At 41.8% G+C, this 26034-nt stretch overlaps 1 protein-coding gene across 7 annotated transcripts in view; it reads left to right on the top strand.

The window, feature by feature from the left end:
- WDFY3 (WD repeat and FYVE domain containing 3) overlaps nucleotides 1-26034 on the top strand; it is a 353725-nt gene that overhangs the window by 47784 nt on the left and 279907 nt on the right. For 6 of the 7 annotated variants that reach the window (XM_073637120.1, XM_073637116.1, XM_073637119.1 and 3 more), the window contains exon 2: nucleotides 12058-12176. The exons of the other annotated variant lie outside the window; for it this stretch is intronic. The gene's annotated coding sequence lies outside the window, so the exon portion shown is untranslated. The remainder of the gene's footprint in view (nucleotides 1-12057; nucleotides 12177-26034) is intronic. 7 annotated transcript variants of the gene reach the window in all.

Here is a 26034-nt window from a genome sequence, read left to right as displayed (position 1 = left end):
GGGGACAATACAAAGACTTTTCTACTGATCTTTTTACTCTGAGACCTGAGACGGGGAGAAGGGGGCATCTTCTACGTCTGGAGGAAAGAAGGTTTAATCATAATCACAGATGCGGATTCTTTACTGTAAGAGCGGTGAGACTATGGAACTCTCTACCGCATGATGTGGTAATGAGTGATTCACTACTAAAATTTAAGAAGGGCATGGATGCCTTTCTTGAAAAGTATAATATTACAGGTTATATTATGAGATTCCTCGATAGGGCGTTGATCCAGGGAACTAGTCTGATTGCCGTATCGAGTCAGGAAGGATTTTTTTTCCCCAATGTGGAGCTTAGTGTTTGCCACATGGGTTTTTTTTTTTTTTTTGCCTTCCTCTGGATCAACATGTTAGGCTATGGGTTGAACTACACTGCTCAAAAAAATAAAGGGAACACTTAAACATCAGAATATAACTCCAAGTAAATCAAACTTCTGTGAAATCAAACTGTCCACTTAGGAAGCAACACTGATTGACAATCAATTTCGCATGCTGTTGTGCAAATGGAATAGACAATAGATGGAAATTATTGGCAATTATCAAGACACCCTCAATAAAGGAGTGGTTCTGCAGGTGGGGCCCACAGACCACATCTCAGTACCAATGCTTTCTGGCTGATGTTTTGGTCACTTTTGAATGTTGGTTGTGCTTTCACACTCGTGGTAGCATGAGACGGACTCTACAACCCACAGAAGTTTCTCAGGTAGTGCAGCTCAACCTGGATGGCACATCAATGCGAGCTGTGACAAGAAGGTTTGCTGTGTCTGTCAGCGTAGTGTCCAGAGGCTGGAGGCTCTACCAGGAGACAGGCCAGTACACCAGGAGACGTGGAGGGGGCCGTAGGAGAGCAACAACCCAGCAGTAAGACCGCTACCTCTGCCTTTATGCAAGGAGGAACAGAAGGAGCACTGCCAGAGCCCTGCAAAATGACCTCCAGCAGGCCACAAATGTGCATATGTCTGCACAAACGGTTAGAAACCGACTCCATGAGGGTGGTATGAGCGTCCGACGTCCACAGATGGGAGTGGTGCTCACAGCTCAACACCGTGCAGGACGCTTGGCATTTGCCACAGAACACCAGGATTGGCAAAGTCGCCACTGGCGCCCTGTGCTCTTCACAGATGAAAGCAGGTTCACACTGAGCACATGTGACAGAGTCTGGAGACACCGTGGAGATCGATCTGCTGCCTGCAACATCCTTCAGCATGACCGGTTTGGCAGTGGGTCAGTAATGGTGTGGGGTGGCATTTCTTTGGAGGGCCGCACAGCCCTTCATGTGCTCACCAGAGGTAGCCTGACTGCCATTAGGTACCGAGATGAGATCCTCAGACCCCTTGTGAGACCATATGCTGGTGCAGTTGGCCCTGGGTTCCTCCTAATGCAGGACAATGCCAGACCTCATGTGGCTGGAGTGTGTCAGCAGTTCCTGCAAGATGAAGGCATTGAAGGTAAGGACTGGCCCGCCCGTTCCCCAGACCTGAATCCGATTGAGCACGTCTGGGACATCATGTCTCGCTCCATCCACCAACGTAACGTTGCACCACAGACTGTCCAGGAGTTGGCAGATGCTTTAGTCCAGGTCTGGGAGGAGAACCCACAGGAGACCGACCATCCACAACCTCATCAGGAGCATGCCCAGGCGTTGTAGGGAGGTCATACAGGCACGTGGAGGCCACACACAATACTGAGCCTCATTTGACTGTTTTTTAAGGACATTACATCAAAGTTGGATCAGCCTGTAGTGTGTTTTTCCACTTTAATTTTGGGGGTAACTCCAAATCCAGGCCTCCATTGGTTAATTAATTTGAGTTCCATTGATGATTTTTGTGTGATTTTGTTGTCAGCACATTCGACTCTGTACATAACAAAGTATTCAATGAGAATATTTCATTCTTTCAGATCTAGGATGTGTTATCTCAGTGTTCCCTTTTATTTTTTTGAGCAATGTAGATGGACTTAGTCTTCCTTCAACCTTAAAAACTATGTTACTATGTAACTGGCTCCTTTATCTCCTGCACGGATAATCGAGGTTCATCATACACCATTGGTGAGACCAATCCTTTTCTTATGAGCACTAGTTGTTTTGAGCACTTGCACTTTACACTGTTTTGGTGGTCTATATGTATTCTGATTTTTTTATTTAATATTTTTCAGATTTTATATATATATCATTAAAAGTGTTTTTATGTATATTTCTCTCCATGCTGGTTTAATTGATTTATCTAGAGAATGTGTATAGGTCTGCTTTCCTAATAGACCCCTGCTTTTTTATTTATCTGATGTCGTACATCTTTTCACATATTTATTCATATTATTCACATTGCACTTTATGCTATTGCACTGTCCCATTATAAATGCCCCTTCCCTCTAAAACCTGTCTTGGGCATCCTACTACAGTGCCTTGAAAAAGTTTTCATACCCCGTGAACGTTTCCACCTTACACTCAAACTTAAATCTATTTTATTGGGTTTTCATGTGATATACCAACACAAAGTACAGTAGCAAGTATTTGTGAAGTGTAAAGGAAATGATACATGTTTTTTTTTCATATTTTAAAAATGAAATTCTGAAAATTGTGTCTTGCATTTGTGTTCAACCCCTTTAGTCTGATACCCCAAAATAAAATCCTGAGCGACAAATTGCCTCCAGAAGACATAAAATTAGTAAATGGAGTCAACCTGTGTGTAATTTATTTTCAGTATAACTACAGCTGTTCTGTGAAGGCCTCAGAGGTTTGTTTTGAGAACATTAGGGATCAAACAGCATCATGAAAACCAAGGAACACACCAGACAGATCAGGGATAAAGTTGTCAAGAAAAGTAAAGCAGGGTTAGGTCATAAAAAAAGCAAAAATAAACAACCTCTGAATATCTCACCGAGCACTGTTCAATCATACTAAAAGTATGGCACAACTGAAAACTTAACAAGACATGGCCATTAGTCGTATACTCCACAAATCTGGCCTTTTATGGAAGAATGGCAAGAAGAAAACCATTTTTAAAATCAAACCGCAAGAATTCCCATTTGCAGTTTGCAAAAACCCATGTAGGGGACACAGCTAGCATGTGGAAGAAAGTGCTCTGTTCAGATGAGACCAAATTAGAACTTTTTGGGCTAAATGCAAAATGCTATGTGTGGTGGAAAACTAGGTTTATGAATATTGCTTCCTATACTATTAGGCTGTGTGCCCACGATGCGTTTCTTAAGCGTTTCCGCAGCGGCAATTCCGCTGCAGAAACACTTGGTAGAAGGTCTGCCATGGTCCCCAATGATAATCCGCATGTGCTGTGCACATGCTGCAGAAATTTCCGCTGCGAATTATCATTGTGGAAAAAAACGCAGCACTACCAATTATTTTGCGCAAGCGCTGAGTTTTCGCCGCCATTGACTTGCATTGGACCACATGTCATCCGCATCACTGCATCTGCACATGCGGATTACATGCGTTTCAATGTGCGGATGGTACCCGGATCTAGAGAAGAGGAGACTCTCATCCGTACCTGGGTACCATAGAACCTGTAAAAAAAAGAATAAAATAAAAAATAAACATTATACTTACCTTCTGATGGCCCCCGGTGTCTTTGTCCTGGCTTGCCGGCAGATCGAGGTGTACTCAAAGATCTGCCATGAAGTCATTTAGTCATGTGACGGGTCAAGCGACCGCTGACGTCGGCAGGTCCTTTCAGTGTACCACGAGCTGGCATGGGGAGCACTGAATATTCATGCTCCTTAATAGCGTCACACAGTGTAGCCGCAGCGTGGCTCCTGCTGTTGCCGGAATCGCCTGTGCCCGCTGAGCGTGGGGAGGGGGTGAATATTCATGCCCTTTAATAAGCGGGCACACGAGATAGCCCGGCAGCAGCAGGAGCCGCGCCGCGGCTACGCTGTGTGCCATCTATGAAGGAGCATGAAGTCCCTGCTCCCCGCGCTCACAGTCCCGGCGTGGGGAGCAGTGACTTCCGGCTGCTGATCTCTCCTTGTGAGCCGCGCATGGCAGTGATGTCCTGCACGGCTTACATGGAGAGATCAGTGCGGGCAGACAGGACGCAGTGCTGGAGGAGAGAAGAAAGGTCAGTAGGAGTGTTTTTATTTTTTTTTTATGTGCAGCATGATGGGGATTAGGCGGACCATACATACCAGGGTAAGGATGAGGGGGCCATACATACCTGGGTAAGGATGAGGGGGCCATATATACCAGAGTAACGCTGAGGGGGTCCATACATACCAGGATACCGCTGAGGGGGGCATACATAACAGGATAAAGATGAGGGGGCCATACATAACAGGATAAGGATGAGGGGTGCCATGTATACCAGGATAGGGATGAGGCGTGCCATGCATACCAGGATAGGGATGAGGCGTGCCATGCATACCAGGATAGGGATGAGGGGTGCCATGCATACCAGGACAGGGATGAGGGGTGCCATGCATACCAGGACAGGGATGAGGGGTGCCATGCATACCAGGACAGGGATGAGGGGTACCATGCATACCACGATGGGGATTGCTGTGCCATGCATACCAGGATAGGGATGAGGGGTGCCATGCATACCAGGATGGGGATTGCTGTGCCATGCACACCAGGAGAGGGATTAGGGGTGCCATGCATACCAGGATAGGGATGAGGGGTGCCATGCATACCAGGATAGGGATGAGGGGTGCCATGCATACCAGGATAGGGATGAGGGGTGCCATGCATACCAGGATAGGGATGAGGGGTGCCATGCATACCAGGATAAGGATGAGGGGTGCCATGCATACCAGGATGGAGGGGTTCCATGCATACTAGGATGGAGGGATGCCAGGTATACCAGGATGGGGATGGGGACCACGTATAAAAGGAAGGGGGGGGCATGTATACCAGGATGGGGGATATTGTCAGAATTGGGGGACATTACCCCTATACCAGTGTCAGCATAAGACCCTCTCCCCCTTTAAAAGTGCATCATGAACACATTTTTTGCTTACATTTTTTTTTTTATTTTCCTCCTCTAAAACCTAGGTGCGTCTTATAGTCCGAAAAATACGGTAAATCCATGCCGTTTGCATGGATTTATATAGTGTGACCAAGTTGTCAAGCACTTTCCAAGTGATGCTAAAATCGCTTGGAAAGCGCTTGACAACCCGCATGCGGAAATGCATGTGAAGAACGCTTCACTTCCGCTTCTACCTGGCAGGAAAAACGCATGTACAATCAGCATGTACAATCCACATGAACAATCCGCATTGGTTTTTTCTGCCAGGGAGATGCAGAAACGCTCAGGAAAAAATCCGGAGCATTTCTGCATCGTGGGCACTTAGCCATAACCTTTTCTCGCGTATGTATTTATGGGTCTTTGAGAATATTTACCACTTATATTATGTGATCCATAGAGGCTTATGGCACTTGTTTATTTCATATATGTATAACAAGTTTCTGATGTAACTACTCTTTCTCTATGCTTTATAATGCACAATGATGTTTTTCCACTCATATTCCTCCTTACTAGACCTCAATATTTTGCATATTAGGTATTTTTAATCACTTTTATAAATATATATGTTTTCAAAGCTCTTGGTGGTTTGTGGCTACTCCATATATACAGTGGTTTCACATGTTTTTTTCAGTCTATAGGGGTGCTCCACCATTTTACTCTTTTAATCCAATTAAGGGGGAATACCTAAATTGGTTATGTTCCTAACCTTGTTATACAATTTGTGCTCTTTGTCATTGTGTTTGACACTAAAATAGTCACACAATGGGTTTTCTCAAATTTGAACAGTTTTCCATTTGATTACTTCCCTGAAAAACTTATTTTTATTAAACCGCTTGGAGCAATTCTAGATCAACCACTTTCGAAACCCTGCACATGGCTATGTACACATTGGGTGATCATGCTTGTTGCATTGATGTTTACAGTTGTTAACTATGCCAACCAAATATTGGTTTTGTGTGTCACAATTTTTATGCATGAAGCCACCACATATAGCAATATACACTGCCTGTACATTAATAATCTATAACTTATCATTCTCATCGTAGTGGAATTTAATCTGATGTTAAAACACTATTCAAGACAAATCCTAGTATAAACAGTCTTGTTTCTAGTCATTAGCATAGGAATCATTGCCATGCTAATATTCCTTCCATATCCTCGATTAGGGCAAATCGATGTCATGGGGTGGAGGAGTCTCCTACTTAAGGGAGCAGCTCTCAGTCTGACGGACTTGTGTGTTTATTACATGAATGGCCATTTATCAGAAAGCCTGCCATCTAACTATGGGCACTGAGATGAAATGTCTGGCTCACTGCAGCATTCCAGGCCAAATGAATTGCTTCCTGGGGTAGGTGTATACATGCTGTCAGCTGAAACTACGCCTTTGACCATATTTATCATTGTTTTACCAAAATCGATTATATTGTGTTGCAAAATGGCATAATGAAAACATGAAATAAGTTAACATGTAAGCCTATCCAAATTAGTATCAGGAGATTCAGAGAGCACAAACTATGATTCTGTTCAGCAGCTATGCAGATTACTTTGCCATAACAAATTAGAATATTATCATTCATAATAAATAATAATATTAGGACCTCTTCTTTCTATAGCACCCTCTTCATATGTTAGCTCAGAGATTTATATTCGGATTCAGCTATGGGCTCTGGCTGGGCCATTCTAAAAGTTTGATCTTCCTTTGGTGAAGCCATTCTTTTGTTGATTTAGAGATATATTTAGGGTTGTTGTCGTCATGCTGACAGGTGAAATTCACCTGTATCTTCAGCTTTTTACCAGAGGCCTGAAAGTTTTGTTGCAAAAGTGACTGATATTTGAAATTGATCATAATTCCCTGCATCTTGACTAGAGCCCTGATTCCAGCTGCCAAAAAACAGGCCCATGGTATAATGCTTCTTCTACCATGCTTCATTGTGGGCATGGTGTTCTTTTGGTGATGCACAGTGTTGGCTTTGTGTCAAACATACTTTTTGGAATTTTGGACAAAGTGCAACCTCCTCAGATCATAGCATGTTTTCCCACATGCTTTTAGTAGCCTTGATGTACGTTTTAACAAAATATAGCCAAACCTGGATATTTTTCTTTGTGAGAAAAGGCTCCCATATTGCCACCCGACCCAACAGGTCAGACATATGAAGAATACAGGAGATTGTCACATACAGTACAGAACCAGTACTTGCCATAAATTCCTGCAGCTCTTTTAATATTGCCTGCCGAGCCAATTTTCTAATTGTCTTTTCATCAATTTTTGAGGGACGTTCAGTTCTAGAGAATGTCACTGTTATGCCAAATTTAAAGGAAACCTGTCATCATGATTTAGCCCTATAAACCAAAGGCATGGCTATAATGGCTCTGTGATGCTGATTAATATGATACCTGTGGTGAGTATTAAAACAATCACTCAGCGGATCTCTTTACAACAGGTATCATATTAATCAGCATCACAGCACCATTATAGCCATGTCTTTAGTTTATAGGACTAAATCCTGATGACAGGTTTCCTTAAAGCCACTTCTCGTGACTGTCTTCAGTGTTCCATAGTATATCGAATGCTTTTTAGGAGATTTTTTTTTGTACCCTTTTTTTGTAAACAGTCTCCTAACTGATAACTAATAACGAGATTCCTTTTGCTGTGTTGTAAGCTGTTTAAAGACCATGGCTTTTACTGTAAAATGCAACTAAGAACATACAGGAAAATCTATTAGAACAACTAAATTTTACATGAGGCTAATCTGAATTACTTGTAATCATGGCAGGTATATACTGTCTACTATTTTTATGTATTTTACTCACTTATTTGACACCATTAATTCCACAGCACTTTAGAGACATCAACATCACTGTCCCCATTGGGGCTTAAAATCTAAATTCCCAATCAATCTTTGGAATGTAGGAGGAAATCCATGTAAACACAGGGAGAACATGCAAACTCCTTGGTGATGTTGTCCTTGGTGAGATTTGAACTCAGGCCCCCAGTTCTGCAAAGCAACAGCATGAACCACTGAGCCACTGTACTGCTCTATTTAACATGAGTTTGGTATTGTCGCATTCTTACTAACCCATACGAACACTAAATCGTTTTTCATGTCACATGATGATCAATATTAAAAAAGATATGGATATCTAAGCCATAATGGCAGACCAATTCCTGCACATACCACTCTCCTCTGTTTTACCTGAATGCATTTTGTTGGAAATATATTGTGAGTAAGGAGTCTGCAATAGACTTTAGTCTGCAGTGCATCGCCTAAGTGTATCGCTTAAGTGTGCAGATATGAATTATACCAGAATTTAACCAGAAGGGAACTGAAGGTAACAAGATCCACAGTCACTGTAAACAATGTTTCTGTTTGTTTTCACTGTCACCACTATAATCCTTTACTTTTTACAAACCCCTCTAATCCCTACACCTAGTAATGAACTGGTTATCTCTCCCTCCATCCTCCCCTTCCATCTCACCTCCTCCTCAGAACTGTTCTTCAACATACAATCCTATGTCTCCAAACACAGACAGCCACCTCATGCCCTCTCCTGCTCCTACCTGATAACACTTTCTCTGGCCCTCCTCACCACATCTCCACAGTCACTTCTACCTCTCATCCACGATCGATCACTACTTTACGCAACCTCTCTAACCTTATACCCATCTGCCCATCCCCCAATTCCCCAGTCCCACTAACAGAAGCTCTATGGAACGCTCGCTCTGTCTGCAACAAACTTTCCTACATCCATGATCTTTTCATTGCTAACAAACTTTCCTTCCTCGGCATCACGGAAACCTGGCTCACCCCCTCTGACAGGCCTCTCCAGCTGCACTTTCTTATGGTGGATTAAATCTTTCTCACACACCCCGCCCCTGCAGCAAGCATGGTGGAGGAGTTGGTTTTCTCCTGTCAGATAACTGCTTCTTCACCCTCCATTACCCTCTCTTCTTTTGAGTTGTACTGTGTGTGCATCTACTCTCCCTCCTGCCTCCAACTGGCTGTTATTTACCGCTCCCAGGACCAGCCACCACCTTCTTCGAATATTTCACCACCTGGCTACTTCATTTCCTCTCCTCTGACATCCCCACTATCATCATGGGCAATTTCAACACTTCTCCCTCCGCTGTCTCTAAGCTTCTATCTCTCACTTCCTCCTTCGGCCTCGCTCAATGGGCTTCTTTAGCTACTCACAAAGATGGCCACTTTCTGGACATCATCTTCACCCGCCTCTGTTCCCTATCCAACCTCTCTAACTCACCTCTCCCTCTTTCTAACCACAACCTGTTACATTCTCTTCCCTCTCCTCTCCAGGTGCACAAAAGTCACTCCACAAACCTGCACACCCTCGCAGAATTCTTAAACACCTTGATCTACACTCACTCTCTGAATCCATTCTCCCTCTTATGGACATAAGTTCCTTACACGATGGAGATGCTGCTGCTGCTTTATATAACACCACAATATCTGCAGCTCTTGAATCGGTCGCCCCTTTCACATATACCAAAGCTTGCAAAATCAACAGACAACCCTGGCACACTAATCTGACTAAAGAACTGAGGTGGGCTTCCAGGGTTGCTGAGCAGAGATGGAAAAGATCCCACTCCAATGAACACTTCATCACATTCAAACAGTCCCTCGCTACTTTCAAGTCCACACTCACTGCAGCAAAGCAAACATACTTCTCATCTCTCATATCCTCCCTGTCTCACAACCCTAAACAACTATTCAACACTTTCAATTCTCTCTTCCGTCCCCTAGCGCTTCCTCTCTCTCCACTCATCTCAGCTGAAGACTTTGCCTCATTCTTTAAGCAGAAGATTGATAAAATCAGAGAAAGCTTTGGCCTACAACCCCCACAGCCCCTCCTCATAACTACTCAGCCCTCCTCCTCCAAAACCAGCTTCTCCACCATTACAGAAGATCAACTTTCCACTCTGCTCTCAAGATCACAACTCGCCACCTGTGCACTCGACCTGATCCCACCCCACCTCATCCCAAACCTCACCACAGTCTTCACCCCAACCCTAATCCACCTCTTCAACCTATCTCTAATAACTGGTGTCGTCCCCTCATGCTTTAAACATGTGTCAATCACACCCATCCTCAAAAAGCTCTCCCTTGACCCATCCTCTGCGTCTAGCTATCACCCCATATCACTTCTCCCCTATGTCTGAAACTGCTGGAACAACACGACCTGTCGTCTGCTTTTAATACAGTGGACCATTCCCTATTACTACAGATTGTCTCATCTCTTGGCATCACAGACTCGGCCCTATCCTGGATCTCCTCATACCTAACAGATCGAACATTCAATGTCTCCCACTCACACACCACCTCCTAATCTCGCCCCCTATCTGTCAGTGTCTTGCAAGATTCAGTCCTAGTGCTCCTGCTCATCTCCGTTTACTCCTTCGGCCTGGGACAGCTCATAGTCTCATGGCTTTCAGTATCCCCTCTATGCTGATGTCACACAGATCTAACTCTGGACCTGATATCCCCTCCTTACTAACCGGAATCCCACAATCGTCTGCTATTTCATCCTTCCTCTCTGCTAGATTTCTAAAACTTAACATGGACAAAACAGAATTCATCATCTTTCCTCCATCTCACTCAACCCCCCCAACGGACCTATCAGTTAAAGTAAATGGCTGCTCACCCTCTCCAGTCTCACAAGCTCGCTGCCTCGGGGTAATCCTTGACTCTAATCTCTCCTTCAAACCACATATCTAAGCCCTTTCCACTTCCTGCCAACTCTAACCCCAAAATATTTCCCGGTTCCGTACATTTCTTAATCAAGAATCTGCAAAAGCCCTAGTCCATGACCTCATCATCTCCCTCCTCGACTACTGCAAGCTCCTGCTCTGTGGCCTCCCTTCTAACACTCTCGCACCCCTCCAATCTATCCTAAACTCTGTTGCCCGACTAATCCACCTGTCCCCCGCTGTTCCCCGGCCTCTCTCCTCTGTTAATCCCTTCAGTGGCTCCCCATTACCCAGAGACTCCAGTTCAAAACCCTAACCAAAGCCATCCACAACCTGTCTCCTCCATACATCTGTGACCTAGTCTCCTGGTACTTACCGGCATGCAACCTCCGATCGTCACAAGATCTCCTTCTCTACTACCCTCTTATCTCCTCTTCCCACAATCGCATGCAAGATTTCTCCCTTGCATCCCCCCTACTCTGGAACTCTCTACCCCAACACATCTGACTCTGACCTACCGTGGAAACCTTCAAAAGGAACCTGAAGACCTACCTGTTCCAACAAGCCTACAACCTACAATAACCACCGATCCACTATACCACTGCACGACCAGCTCTACCACCACCTACTGTATCCTCAACCATCCCTTTGTGAGCCCTCGTGGGCAGGGTCCTCTCTCCTCCTGTACCAGTCGGTGACTTCTTTTGTCTAAGATTATTGTACTTGTTTTTTATTATGTATACCCCTTTTCACATGTAAAGCGCCATGGAATAAATGTCGCTATAATAATAAGATTATTATTATTATTTGTTGTTTTTGTTAATCTCCGTGACAGACAACTATTTAAAGTAAGTTTAAATGTGATTGGCTAATTTTGAACACAATCACATCCACAATTATAAGAGGGTGGTTCACACTTATGCAGACACATAATTTTAGTTTTCTTATTTTTATTTTCCCCCTCAAAATGATTTCAATTTGTTTCTCAATGTAATGTTATGGGTGACATTAAGGGTGTAAAAAGTGAAATGATTCTTATTGTTTGTGTGATTATATTTAATTTTTTTTACAAGACAAAAACCTGGCATTTTAACAGAATTATTAATAATTTCTTCACACACTGGCTGTCTGATCTTTTCAGCATTGCTCTGGCCTCTGATTATTTTTTATTTTACTGTTTTTGTTGTTTTATAATTAGGACTAAATAGTAAAATTTTCACATTGGCTTGCTTTTCATTCATAGAGGGAAATAGATCTGCATGTTTTACTGACCATGATGGGCAAATTCTTGTTTGGATGTGATCCTTTTCTCATGGTCCTCCATTTTCTTTTGTACAGGGATCACAGGCAAAAAATGAACTGACAATCTCTCTTTGGAACAGCTCCATTATGATGCGGCAGTACTGGCTTCCGTGTTCTGGATAGAAGCGTATCTTGCTTCCTTTATAATATCCAAGGTCAGTGCTGTTTCATTAACATTCATTCTGTCTCGTGTTATGTTTGAGATCTAAGCAGTAGGAATTGTTACAATATGTGCAGCCACATAAGATTATATATATATATAGTACAGACCAAAAGTTTGGACACACCTTCTCATTCAAAGATTTTTCTGTATTTTCATGACTTTGAAAATTGTACATTCACACTGAAGGCATCAAAACCATAAATTAACACATGTGGAGTTATATACTTAACAAAAAAGTGTGAAACAACTGAAAATATGTCTTATATTCTAGGTTCTTCAAAGTAGCCACCTTTTGCTTTGATGACTGCTTTGCACACTCTTGGCATTCTCTTGATGAGCTTCAAGAGGTAGTCACCGGAAATGGTCTTCCAACAATCTAAGAGATGCTAACTTCTTGTTGGCCCTTTTGCATTCACTTTGCGGTCCAGCTCACCCCAAACCATCTCGATTGGGTTCAGGTCTGGTGACTGTGGAGGCCAGGTCACCTGGCGTAGCACCCCATCACTCTCCTTCTTGGTCAAATAGCCCTTACACAGCCTGGAGGTGTGTTTGGGGTCATTGTCCTGTTGAAAAATAAATGATGGTCCAACTAAACGCAAACAGGATGGAATAGCATGCCGCTGCAAGATGCTGTGGTAGCCATGCTGGTACAGTATGCCTTCAATTTTGAATAAATCCCCAACAGTGTCACCAGCAAAGCTCCCCCACACCATCACACCTATCCTCCATGCTTCACGGTGGGGACCAGGCATGTAGAGTCCATTCGTTCACCTTTTCTGCGTTGCACAAAGACACGGTGGTTGGAACCAAAGATCTCAAATTTGGACTCATCAGACCAAAGCACCGATTTTCACTGGTCTAATGTCCATTCCTTGTGTTGTTTAGCCCAAACAAGTCTCTTCTGCTTGTTGCCTGTCCTTAGCAGTGGTTTGCTAGCAGCTATTTTACCATGAAGGCCTGCTGCACAAAGTCTCCTCTTAACAGTTGTTGTCGAGTTGTGTCTGCTGCTAGAACTCTGTGTGGCATTGACCTGGTCTCTAATCTGAGCTGCTGTTAACATGCGATTTCTGAGGCCGGTGACTCGGATAGACTTATCCTCAGAAGCAGAGGTGACTCTTGGTCTTCCTTTCCTGGGGCAGTCCTCATGTGAGCCAGTTTCTTTGTAGTGCTTGATGGTTTTTGCAACTGCACTTGGGGACACTTTCAAAGTTTTCCCAATTTTTCGGACTGACTGACCTTCATTTCTTAAAGTAATGATGGCCACTTGTTTTTCTTTACTTAGCTGCTTTTTCTTGCCATAATACAAATTCGAACAGTCTATTCAGTAGGACTATCAGCTGTGTATCCACCTGACTTCTGCACAACACAACTGATGGTCCCGACCCCATTTATAAGGCAAGAAATCCCACTTATTAAGCCTGACAGGGCACACCTGTGAAGTGAAAACCATTTCGGATGACTACCTCTTGAAGCTCATCAAGAGAATGCCAAGAGTGTGCAAAGCAGTCATCAAAGCGAAAGGTGGCTACTTTGAAGAACCTAGAATATAAGACATATTTTCAGTTGTTTCACACTTTGTTGTTAAGTATATATTTCCACATGTGTTAATTCATAGTTTTGATGCCTTCAGTGTGAATGTACAATTTTCAAAGTCATGAAAATACAGAAAAATCTTTAAATGAGAAGGTGTGTCCAAACTTTTGGTCTGTACTGTATGTGTATGTGTGTGTGTGTGTGTGTATGTATATGTATGTGTATATATATATATATATATATATATATATATATATATATATATATATATATATATATATATATATATATATATATATATATATATATATATATATATATATACACACACACAGTACAGACCAAAAGTTTGGACACACCTTCTCATTTAAATATTTTTCTGTATTTTCATGACTTTGAAAATTGTACATTCACACTGAAGGCATCAAAACTATGAATTAACACATGTGGAAATATATACTTAACAACAAAGTGTGAAACAACTGAAAATATGTCTTATATTCTAGGTTCTTCAAAGTAGCCACCTTTTGCTGTGATGACTGCTTTGCACACTCTTGGCATTCTCTTGATGAGCTTCAAGAGTTCTAGCAGCAGACACATCTCTTCAACAACTGTTAAGAGGAAACTTTGTGCAGCAGGCCTTCATGGTAAAATAGCTGCTAGGAAACCACTGCTAAGGACAGGCAACAAGCAGAAGAGACTTGTTTGGGCTAAAGAACACAAGGAATGGACTTTAGACCAGTGGAAATCTGTGCTTTGGTCTGATGAGTCCAAATTTGAGATCTTTGGTTCCAACCACCGTGTCTTTGTGCGACGCAGAAAAGGTGAATGGATGGACTCTACATGCCCGGTTCCCTCCGTGAAGCATGGAGGAGGAGGTGTGATGGTGTGGGGGTGCTTTGCTGGTGACACTGTTGGGGATTTATTCAAAATTGAAGGCATTTTGAACCAGCATGGCTACCACAGCATCTTGTAGGGGCATGCTATTCCATCCGGTTTGCGTTTAGCTGGACCATCATTTATTTTTCAACAGCACAATGACCCCAAACACATCTCCAGGCTGTGTAAGGGCTATTTGACCAAGAAGGAGAGTGATGGGGTGCTACGCCAGATGACCTGGCCTCCACAGTCACCAGACCTGAACCCAATCGAGATGGTTTGGGGTGAGCTGGACCGCAGAGTGAAGGCAAAAGTGCCAACAAGTGCTAAGCATCTCTGGGAACTCCTTCAAGATTGTTGGAAGACCATTTCCGGTGACTACCTCTTGAAGCTCATCAAGAGAATGCCAAGAGTGTACGAAGCAGTCATCAAAGCAAAAGGTGGCTACTTTGAAGAACCTAGAATATAAGACATATTTTCAGTTGTTTCACACTTTTTTGTTAAGTATATAATTCCACATGTGTTAATTCATAGTTTTGATGCCTTCAGTGTGAATGTACAATTTTCATAGTCATGAAAATACAGAAAAATCTTTAAATGAGAAGGTGTGTCCAAACTTTTGGTGTGTTTGTGTGTGTGTGTGTGTGTGTATAATATATATATATATATATATATATATATATATATATATATATATATATATATATATATATATATATATATATATATATATATATATATATATATATATATGTATGTACTGGTCTAGTGTTTCTATTAGGATAGTATTATGTTGCAGTTTATATCTGTATGTACAGCAGACCTCCATTAAAATTATACAATTTCCAACTAGAGAGACATATTTTTTTTCTAGCTTAACAGCAGAAATGTAGTGAGTATTTTAAAAGGTTCTTCTCATTTTCTGATAAATCTCCCTAACATTAATAATAAAACGGTACATCTTATTAAACCTCTTGAACATTGCTATGCCATTAATAGGACAATATATCCCTATGTAGAAGTCTCACTAGGTGTCCCTCCTTGCATGCTATGTAGTAGTAGAACTTTGAAGGTAATTATCGAGGAAATTTACTGTCACTTGTTAACTATTAGCTTACACATTGTATCTATTCTATAGGTCCACAGCTATTTTTGGTTGATGGCTGTTCAAATAAATGGCATATACAGTCTATGAAGAAAATGTTGTTTTCTTTAGTACATCACTGTTATTTTAAAGAAATGTCAGTATTCTAAACATTTCCTGCAGTTCACTTTTAAAATGCAAATGTACTCAACTTGATGTATAGAATTTCTCTAAATTACTTATGATGATGGTGCCCAATGCTATCACTGCATGTTGAAAATATGCACAACATAAAGAGTATGTGCGTTGGTGTGATTTTTTTATTTTTTTTTAGGACCCATTTACATTGGGTGATTATCGGGACATCTCATTTCCTCAACAGCCAATCGCCCAATGAATTGGCAAAACGCATGTTCGTCCGGTGAAATGATTTTTGTACTTAAAAATCATCGTTCTTGGTAGCACATCGTGCTGTATAAGCACTAGATGTGCTAAAGTGAACAATAATATTCTATGTGCCGAGAACGATCATATTAACGATTGTCCTGTGCACATGGAAATGTAGTCGGCCTGTCTGAACATGCAGCTGATTGATGGTCGTTTAATAACCGCAATCGGTGAATGTAAATGCACCCTAAACTGTTCATGTTTTAGGCTAATTTATCATTTGATGTGGCTATATCTACTTTTTTTGTATTTGTTCTTGCAGTTATGATTACATAGTGAATACACTCAAGGTTACAAGCAGAAGCATAGTATCTGCTTTACAGATCCTACGTGTCTGTTTTCCAATGTATGTACATCAAGCAGTAGCAATAAATCTTTTGAAAATGTCTGTCTCTGTCCTTGACTTCACCTTGCAACACATTGTGGTAGACGTCCCCTCTAAGCTGTGCTGCAAAGTGCATTAAATTGAATTGTGGCAAAGAAGAAACATCTGAGCTTTGTACAGTAGATTGCAGGTAAACTGCTCCTATCTCAGTACCTAAAACCTAGTTGACTTCAATTACTAGTATGGTAATTCTCCCTATTCTCTTATGGAAAACAAAGATTTAGCTTAGAGTGTAGCGTCTATTATATTTCTGTGTGTGTTCAAAGAAAGGATTGAAACTTTCAGAGCGAGATCCCCTGTGTGTTTATCTTTGGCGATGAAATCTCATCTCTCCAGTGGCTTCTGCTTGGTAGAGGTTGAGAAACCATGCCAACTGACTAGTGTGTATGATATATATATAATATGTATACGTACACACATATATACAGCAGGTGAAATGAGCATTGAACACATTTCACCATTTTTCTAAGTAAATATATTTCTAAAAGTGCTATTGGCATGAAATTCTCACCAGATGTTGATAAAAACCCATCCAATCCACACAGGCAAATAAATCAAACCATAGATGCCCTTAAATTAAGTTAGGTGTAATAATCAGAAATGACACCCAGAAAAAAGTGTTGAACACGCTTACTGAAATGTAATACTTCGTACGAAAGCCTTTGTTGGTGATAATAGCGTCAAGATGCCTCCTGTATGGAGAAACTAGTCGCAAGCATTGCTCTGGTATGATTTTTGTCCCATTGTTCCATACAAACACTTCAAATCCTGAAGGCTCTGTGGGCTCCTTCTATGAACTCTGAGCTTTACTTCCTTCCATAAATTTTGTAATGGATTCAGGTCAGGTGATTGGCTGGGCATTCTAGCAACTTTTTTTTCTTCTCTGAAACCAATTGAGAGTTTCCTTGGCTGTGTGTTTGAGATTTTTGTCTTGCTGATATGTCCACCCTCGTTTCAATGTTGTTGAGCAAACTTTAAACGTGCTTGAACATGCTTTTTGTTCAGCAATGGAGTCTTGCGTGGTGAGCGTGCGTGCAAGTCATGGAGGTTGAGTGTATTACTTATAGTATTCTTTTGAAACAATTTTACCTGCTGATTCCAGGTCTTTCGGTAGCTCTCCACAGGTGGTTCTTGCCTCTTGGACAACTCTTTTGATATTTCTTTTCACTCCTCTGTCTGAAATCTTGCGGGGAGCACCTGGTCGTGGCTGGTTTATGGTGAAATTATGTTCTTTCCACTTCCGGATTATGGCCGCAACAGTGTTCAATGGAACCTTCAGTAGTTTAGTTTACAAATTCTTCTGTAACCAATGCCATAATTATGTTTTGCAACAATAAGGTTGCGAAGGTCTTGAGACAGCTCACTGGTTTTACCCATCATGACATTTCTTGTGTGGCACCTTGGTAATGAGACACCTTTTTATAGGCCATCAATTGAACCAACTGATCTTATTTTTCACTGAGTGGCAGGATTGCTTTCTAATTACTGGTAGATTTCAGCTGGTGACATGATTTTCCATGGCTGTTTGCACCTCTTTCTTCATGTATTTAGTACTTGTTCCCTGTGTCATTTCTCATTATTACACATACCGTATTTTTCAGGTTATAAGGTGCACTCCCCCCCCCCCAACTTTGGGAGAAAAAATGGAGTGCGTCTTATAATCCGAAGGTATGTTACCTAGGGGGCGGCAGCAGGGGAGCCGGGGTCGCTGATTCAGGAGGTCGGCGTCAGGAGGAGTGGGGCAATGATGTGGGCCTCGCCCTCCCAGAAAAACGTTGGCGCCTGTAAGCAAAGGTCCCCACTCCCGTACATATCCCTTCAGTGGGCTTCGGGAAAATGGCCACCTGAGGCAGCGCATGCGCAGATTGAGATTTCATGAGACTAGGTCTCGTTTCCCAAGACCTCAATCTGCGCATTCGCTGTCTCCGGTCCTTGAGACAATCGTGTCCAGCGAGCCAGGTGCTGCCAACGCCAGCACTTCTTTTCAACTGAATGTACATTCGAGGATACACATTCCATTGAATTGATTTGTTTTTGGCACAAAGACCAACTCTGCACCGCAATACCAATACCAGCCACTGGGCAATGACAGGCAAGCAGCTGACGTCGGCGTACCAGCGCGGCCTCACACTACGTCATTGCTAGGCACCCCTGCTGTGGAGCAATAAGAGGATGCTGTTTGCCGAGGAAGCGAGGTCAGGTGAGAAGAATTTTTTTTGTGTATGTAAAGAGCAGCAGAATGGGGGACATTGTTACAAAAAGGGGACCTTGCTATAAAATGGTTACAGGGTGGGGACATTATTACAGGCTAGGGGATCATTATTACAGATTATGGAATCATTGTGACAGGACATGGGGCTTTACCACAGGCTTGGGGACATTACAACAGGTTTTGAGACATTATTACTGGATGGGGGAGATAATTACTATATGGGGCTATTTGCAAAACTATATGACTGAAGGGGGCCAATTGGGGGTCAAAAAAAGGAACCATTTTTAAAAAGAAAAGTAAAATAAAGAATGAAAAAAATAATGGAATAACATGCTGTTTTATGTAAAAATTGAAGTAAAAGCGAAGACCTGTACCATAACCTATTTTATAAACACTATTAAAAAGAATAAAAAACACGCCATAAAACAAATGATGATCTGAAAGTCATATAGAAAAATAATTGTATCAATGAAAACGTCACCTTCTCCCGCAAAGAACGCGGCCCTTCATATTCAATTTCTATGTGCAGCCCATTTACCCGGCTGAGTTTGAGACCCCTGTGCTATATATTATAGATTCTGAGCCTGCTCCAAAGCCCCTGACATGCTAGATCTGTTATGGGGTGTTAAGAGGTTAAACCCAACAAAATGTTTCTCTGCCACACACACTCCTTATAAGCCAGGACGAACTGCAAAGCACTTGCTGGAGTACCGCGGCCTATTTTTCTCATATGCAGTGTTATGTTCCATAAGCTGATGCTACAGTTTAGCCCCTGTCAAAAGTTAGAGAATAAGATACGCCATCAGTTTGTGGTCATGGAAAACCTGAGTTTTCAGGTAACTTTTCAGAAGGGTATGTGCACACGGTCAGGAAACGGTGCGGATTGGACGGCGTGCAAACCGCAGGGTTCCACATTACAAGCAAAGTGGATGGGATTTCAAGAAGTCCCATGCCCACTATGCGTCTCCGTGCACCTGCGGATCACCCGCAGACACAGACATGCGGTGCGTCTTTACAGACCGTAGCATGTCAATCTCTCTTGCGGAGTCGCTAGTCTCCGCAAGAGAAATTATATCCGTGCAATGTATAGGATGCGGTGAATCCGCATGCTTCAATGAACACGTGTGGATTCACCTGCGTGCAGCACTTTGGATGCAGCATAAAGTATACTGCATTCAAAGCGCTGACCGTACTGATCGTGTGCACATACCCTAAGATGTCGCCTGTGTACAAGAGGAATAACACTATTTCTGGCCATTATATTACTTGTAGTCTTCATTTTTCACCAGCTTTCCCCTCTGTAGGCTAATTTTCAGTTGTCTCTGAGCTGGGAGGAGGAGACTATCTGCTATATTGTCGCCCATTCACATTACATTGTATGAGAGGGATTACTGTTCTTATTCCACTGTAGCAGCAGTATGAAAGACATTATTCAGCAGTACTGAGCTTTGTGGCTGTGAATGCACCACCAAATATGATAAATCCTGATTGAAGCTCCAGCGCAATCTGCCTAATTTCTCATTGTGCCTAGTGCTTCTTCCTCCTACTCATTTCATAGACTTTAATAGATAGTTTAGAAAGCCTGTATTATGTGTGTTGCTTTGACCAAGACTGAGTTGAGCTATTTTTTTAGGGTGATGTATGAAAAGGTTATTGAAACACCAGTGACCATTTAGCACTTGTTTTTTTTTTTTTTAAATATCTTTATCTCTTGTTCGCTAGGCTGTCACTGATGCTTTGTAACAAACTCCAGCTGCAAGAAGGACTAAGGTTTCATCCTCTACATGCCAATACTGCTTCAATTCAAAGACATTTGCACCATTTTTAAAATCTCAATGAACTGGCTTTACTTTTTAAGGATTATATTTGCAGAGCTGCATAGGTGAACGTTCACTATAATAGTTTGTGGGGTTTTTTTTTCCCATTTGCTGCTAGAATGGCCAAAGAGGGCAAATTTTCCATAATCTCTTAAAGGCTAGACAATACTGTAGTCAATATAATACCGTATAGGTCACAGTAAATAGCAGCCTGCTGAATAATTTTGTGGATAAATCCAGGGGATTGAACAATTTCCCCTGGCCCTTGCAAGTTTTTCTTATAATTTCCTCTTGCTTAATGAAATTGATTCTCATACTAATATTATACTGAGAAATTGATATTTATACAATTCCATTCTATAATGCTCCCTTTATTGGAAGTTATCCTTTTTTATCCCATAGTATAAAATATGAATTGTTTGTTTGGTTCAGCAGTGGCCTCTCTGTGTAGCTATCCAGTAATGGGAAACTGGAGGATTATGTATGGTGTGTTAACATGATAATAATAATTGCCATATCGGATAGAATGGATAGGTAATCTTATTACTGTAGGGTATGAACTTTTTGTCTTCTGGCCAAATGTGTAATGTGATTTAAGCATGAAATTGTAAAATTTAATTCCTATCCACTTCTGGAATGACTGCGTAGGCCAGAAAGAAGAAAAGCTTCTTTGGGATGAGCGCACAGTATAAAGACTGAATTCATAAAGCTTTGTCCTAGCACAGACTGGAAAATGAAATAGAAACGGAACTGATTGCTCCTTACAAAAATGCCATTAAATCAGATTTTTACATTTATTTTTAAATATGTTGATTTTTTTTCTTTCAATTTTTACTATCTGCATTTAAAAAACAAACAAAAAAAACACAAAACAGAAATCTTGCAATCCTCACATTGGCAACTGGGCGTTATGCTGGAGACTCAGACTTCCTGATCTTTTCAGAGGACATTTCAGCAGACTCATTATCATCAGACAGGATTATGATGAAGGGTAACACCTCTATACATAGCTGATAACACAGATCCACTGTAGGTGATGTTACAGCTCCCACACCCTTCACACTGCTCGCAACTGATTCCAGGACAGTTTATCTTTTTCTTCTGTTCCCCCTCCACAGACTTTAGAACTTATTCGCTGCATTTGCTTTTTCTTATGTATCTCTGGCCAATCAAAACATGCCTGCACCAACAGCGCAGTTATACAGTGGTGGCCAAAAGTATTGGCACCCCTGCAATTCTGTCAGATAATACTCAGTTTCTTCCTGAAAATGATTGCAATCACAAATTCTTTGGTATTATTCTCTTCATTTAATTTGCTTGCAAGGAAAAAACACAAAAGAGAATGAAGCAAAAATCAAATCATTGATCATTTCACACAAAACTCCAAAAATGGGCCAGACAAAAGTATTGGCACCCTCAGCCTAATACTTGGTTGCACAACCTTTAGCCAAAATAACTGCGAACAACCGCTTCCGGTAACTATCAATGAGTTTCTTACAATGCTCTGCTGGAATTGTAGACCATTCTTCTTTGGCAAACTGCTCCAGGTCCCTGATATTTGAAGGGTGCCTTCTCCAAACTGCCATTTTGACATCTCTCCACAGGTGTTCTATGGGATTCAGGTCTGGCCTCATTGCTGGCCACCTTAGAAGTCTCCAGTGCTTTCTCTCAAACCATTTTATAGTGCTTTTGGAAGTGTGTTTTGGGTCATTGTCCTGCTGGAAGACCCATGACCTCTGAGGGAGACCCAGCTTTCTCACACTGGGCCCTACATTATGTTGCAAAATTTGTTGGTAGTCTTCAGACTTCATAATGCCATGCACACGGTCAAGCAGTCCAGTGCCAGAGGCAGCAAAGCAACCCCAAAACATCAGGGAACCTCCGCCATGTTTGACTGTAGGGACCGTGTTCTTTTCTTTGAATGCCTCTTTTTTTTTTCCTGTACACTTTATGTTGATGCTTTTTCCCAAAAAGCTCTACTTTTGTCTCATCTTACCAGAGAACATTCTTCCAAAACGTTTTAGGCTTTCTCAGGTAAGTTTTGGCTAACTCCAGCCTGGCTTTTTTATGTCTCGGGGTAAGAAGTGGGGTCTTCCTGTGTATCCTACCATACAGTCCCTTTTCATTCAGACGCCGACGGATAGTACGGGTTGACACTATTGTACCCTCGGACTGCAGGGCAGCTTGAACTTGTTTGGATGTTAGTCGAGGTTCTTTTTCCACCATCCGCACAATCTTGCGTTGAAATCTCTCGTCAATTTTTCTTTTCTGTCCACATCTAGGGAGGTTAGCCACAGTGCCATGGGCTTTAAACTTCTTGATGACACTGCGCACGGAAGACACAGGAACATTCAGGTCTTTGGAGATGGACTTGTAGCCTTGAGATTGCTCATGCTTCCTCACAATTTGGTTTCTCAAGTCCTCAGACAGTTCTTTGGTCTTCTTTCTTTTCTCCATGCTCAATGTGGTACACACAAAGACACTGGACAGAGGTTGAGTCAACTTTAATCCATGTTAACTGGCTGCAAGTGTGATTTAGTTATTGCCAACACCTGTTAGGTGATTTTTCAAAGGGTGCCAATACTTTTGTCCACCCCCTTTTTTAGGTTTGGTGTGGAATTGTATCCAATTTGACTTTAGGACAATTATTTTTGTGTTTTTTCATTGAAGACAAATTAAATGAAGATAATAATACCAAAGAATTTGTGATTGCAATCATTTTCAGGAAGAAACTGAGTATTATCTGACAGAATTGCAGGGGTGCCAATACTTTTAGCCACCATTGTATATGGTGTACGCCCAGTTAGTTGAAGGGAGAATTTGCACCATTGTTACCAGTGGGCAAAACTTTGGAAGAGAGGGACACAGAAGAAAATGAAAAACTGTTCCAGTATCAGTGGAACTTCAGCAATTGGAGAAGGTACTCAGTTTAAATAATGATAATAAAAAAAATCCACTGAAATGTCCTCCTTTAGGCCGGGGTCACCCTAGCGTATTGCATCGGATGCGATATGCTAATGACACTCAGCTCCTGCTCTGCTGTGAGCGGGAGCCAAGTGTCCGTGTTCTGTGCTCATATTCTCTCTCACAGAGAGAAGCACAGCTGCGGAGGGGACGAAGAAATTAATTTCCCCATCTCCTCTGTTGCTGGCGTCGGCGGTAAATCGCACTGCACTCGAGTGATATCCGAGTGCAGTGCGATGTTTCACATACACCTATAGTCTTTTATATGGGTGCATGTGATCCATATTGAGCATGCAATCACAGCATGCAGCATTTTTTTTTTTCCCGTCCGATTGTGATCCGATTGGAGCAGGAAAAAAAAAAACACCATTGAGAACAGAAGTATAGGTACAAATGTAATCCGATTTTTAATCTGATTGCATTTCTTTGATTTAATCGCAAGTGGGAGCGAGCACTTACTTTATAAAGATAACGATATGAATAATATACACTGAGCACATCATGGAATAGTGGCTGCAGAGCTGAATATAACACAGTTTTTTAATTTCTTATCTGCATTGCAAAGATATTAGCATAAATTTCAATTACAAGCGAAGACCAAGGGGCTGATAGTAAAGATTCATTACTGGGGCGTGTATTTATTCCCCATCATGACATTGACTAATTGTAAGCAAGAGGCCTTTTGCACGGGGAAAAAAAGAACACTCCCCCAGAGAAAGCCATGTGAGACATGTAAGGATACACAGCCTTGCTCGTCTTTGTGACCTGACTGTAATGGCACACAGTTCTGCTTTACTCTACACAGTAGATATCAATAAACACCTATTGCAGTTTTCATCTTATTGCAGTTAGTGTTGGGGGGGGGGTAGTAAAACACAGCTGACAATGTGCTAAGATAAAAGCTGCACTAGGTGTTTGTAATGACCCAGCAGCTCTGTTCTGCTTCCCCTTATCCCACACTGTGTCATTACAAACACCGATTGCAGCTTTCATCTTAGGGCAATATTAGCTATGCTCTACACCCCCCCCCCCCCCCACTGACTGCCCTGGTTTGAAAGCTGCAGTAAGTGTTTGTAATGACACCTAGCTTTGCTGTACTGGACACAGTAGATGACAGCTGTGAGATCACACAGGATAGCAGGGTTGTGAGTCATTACATGTCTCACAGAATGTTTTTTTTACACCTCCATAGTGCTTCTTGCTTATGCTTGGTCAACATCATATAGGAGAAAAATTACACTCCCCCCAGAGAAAAATCTCTGCTAATGACCCTTTGATTGTTGCATAAATTAAAATCTAAACTTTACAAGTTAATATGTCCACAACGGAAGTAAGAAATTAAAGTTTATTTTATTCAGCCCTGCAGACACCATTCCATAATGTGGCAAGCTTAATATGCTATAATTGGTGAAAGGCCTTCTCTAACGTAAAAAAAACCTGGTATAAATAATAGGCCATTTTTGGATGACAAATTGCATTTAAATTAAACCTGAACTGATTGCGTCTTCAAGAAAATCTGTTAACCGTATTTTATACTCCAAACTAATGGCATGCATATAAAGATGTTTTTAACATGTAATTCTTGTAGAAATCCATTTTCCTGTTGTAAGGTCTCATTCAAATGTCGGTGTTTTTCACTTGCGCAAAAAAAAAATGGTACCGGTGTGATGAGTGTTTTGGATCCGTGTGTCCTCAGTGTCTTTCATGTGTAAATCAATGGCAAAGCTTCTCTTATCCTTTGCATCGTTAAACACGGATCGCAAATGGATGCCATCCATGTGCTGTTTGTTTTTAATGGACCCCTAGACTTGTGTTGGCCCTTGTCCTCCGTGCTGCTGTGCCTTTGTGAGTTTTGCACACACACATGTTCTATGGAAAATACACGAACACGTGAACAGCCCAATAGTATATGATGGGTGCGTGTTGTATCCATGAAAAATATGGACAGAACATGTACGTGCAACACGGATGTCTGAATGGGGCCTTAGAGAAATTCATAGTTGAATTTGTATGCTAATGAGATGCATGTATAGTGGGTGGGCATTGCAATTACAGCTCTCCTGCTTCTGTCTCTGACAGGTCACTCATGTTTCAGTGACCTGTCAATCACAGACTGGAGGCAGGCAGTGGGCAGGTAGTAGGCCGAGGCACAAAGGGGCTGTAAGTGTACAGCCCACCCACTGCACTTACAACTCATTAGCATACAGTTTCAACTATGGATTTCTTTAAAACAGCAAAACGGAACTCTCCAAGAAAGGTAAGGATTTAATTAGCATTAAAGCACCGTTGTATACATGCCATTAGCTTGGGTTATAAAATCCTGATGACAGGCTCTCTTCGAAGGAATTATTTTAAGGACTAGGCACGACTTGGCCAAACCACCTGATTTCACAGGTTTGTCAATATTTTGTTAAACCCTTTATTTCCCAACATCTATTGCTGTTGGAGACCTCTGATGTATACTGCTATATAGGCATCCAGTGGCCTACATCGACTATAGGTATACATGATAAGTATATTGCATGGTAC

This window comes from Phyllobates terribilis, unplaced genomic scaffold, assembly GCF_046119375.1.
Source record: "Phyllobates terribilis strain yellow unplaced genomic scaffold, ASM4611937v1 Scaffold_1__5_contigs__length_1240528914, whole genome shotgun sequence".
NCBI lineage: Eukaryota > Metazoa > Chordata > Amphibia > Anura > Dendrobatidae > Phyllobates > Phyllobates terribilis.
Note: the sequence above shows the minus strand (reverse complement) of the source record. Positions and strands in the feature narration are given on the sequence as shown.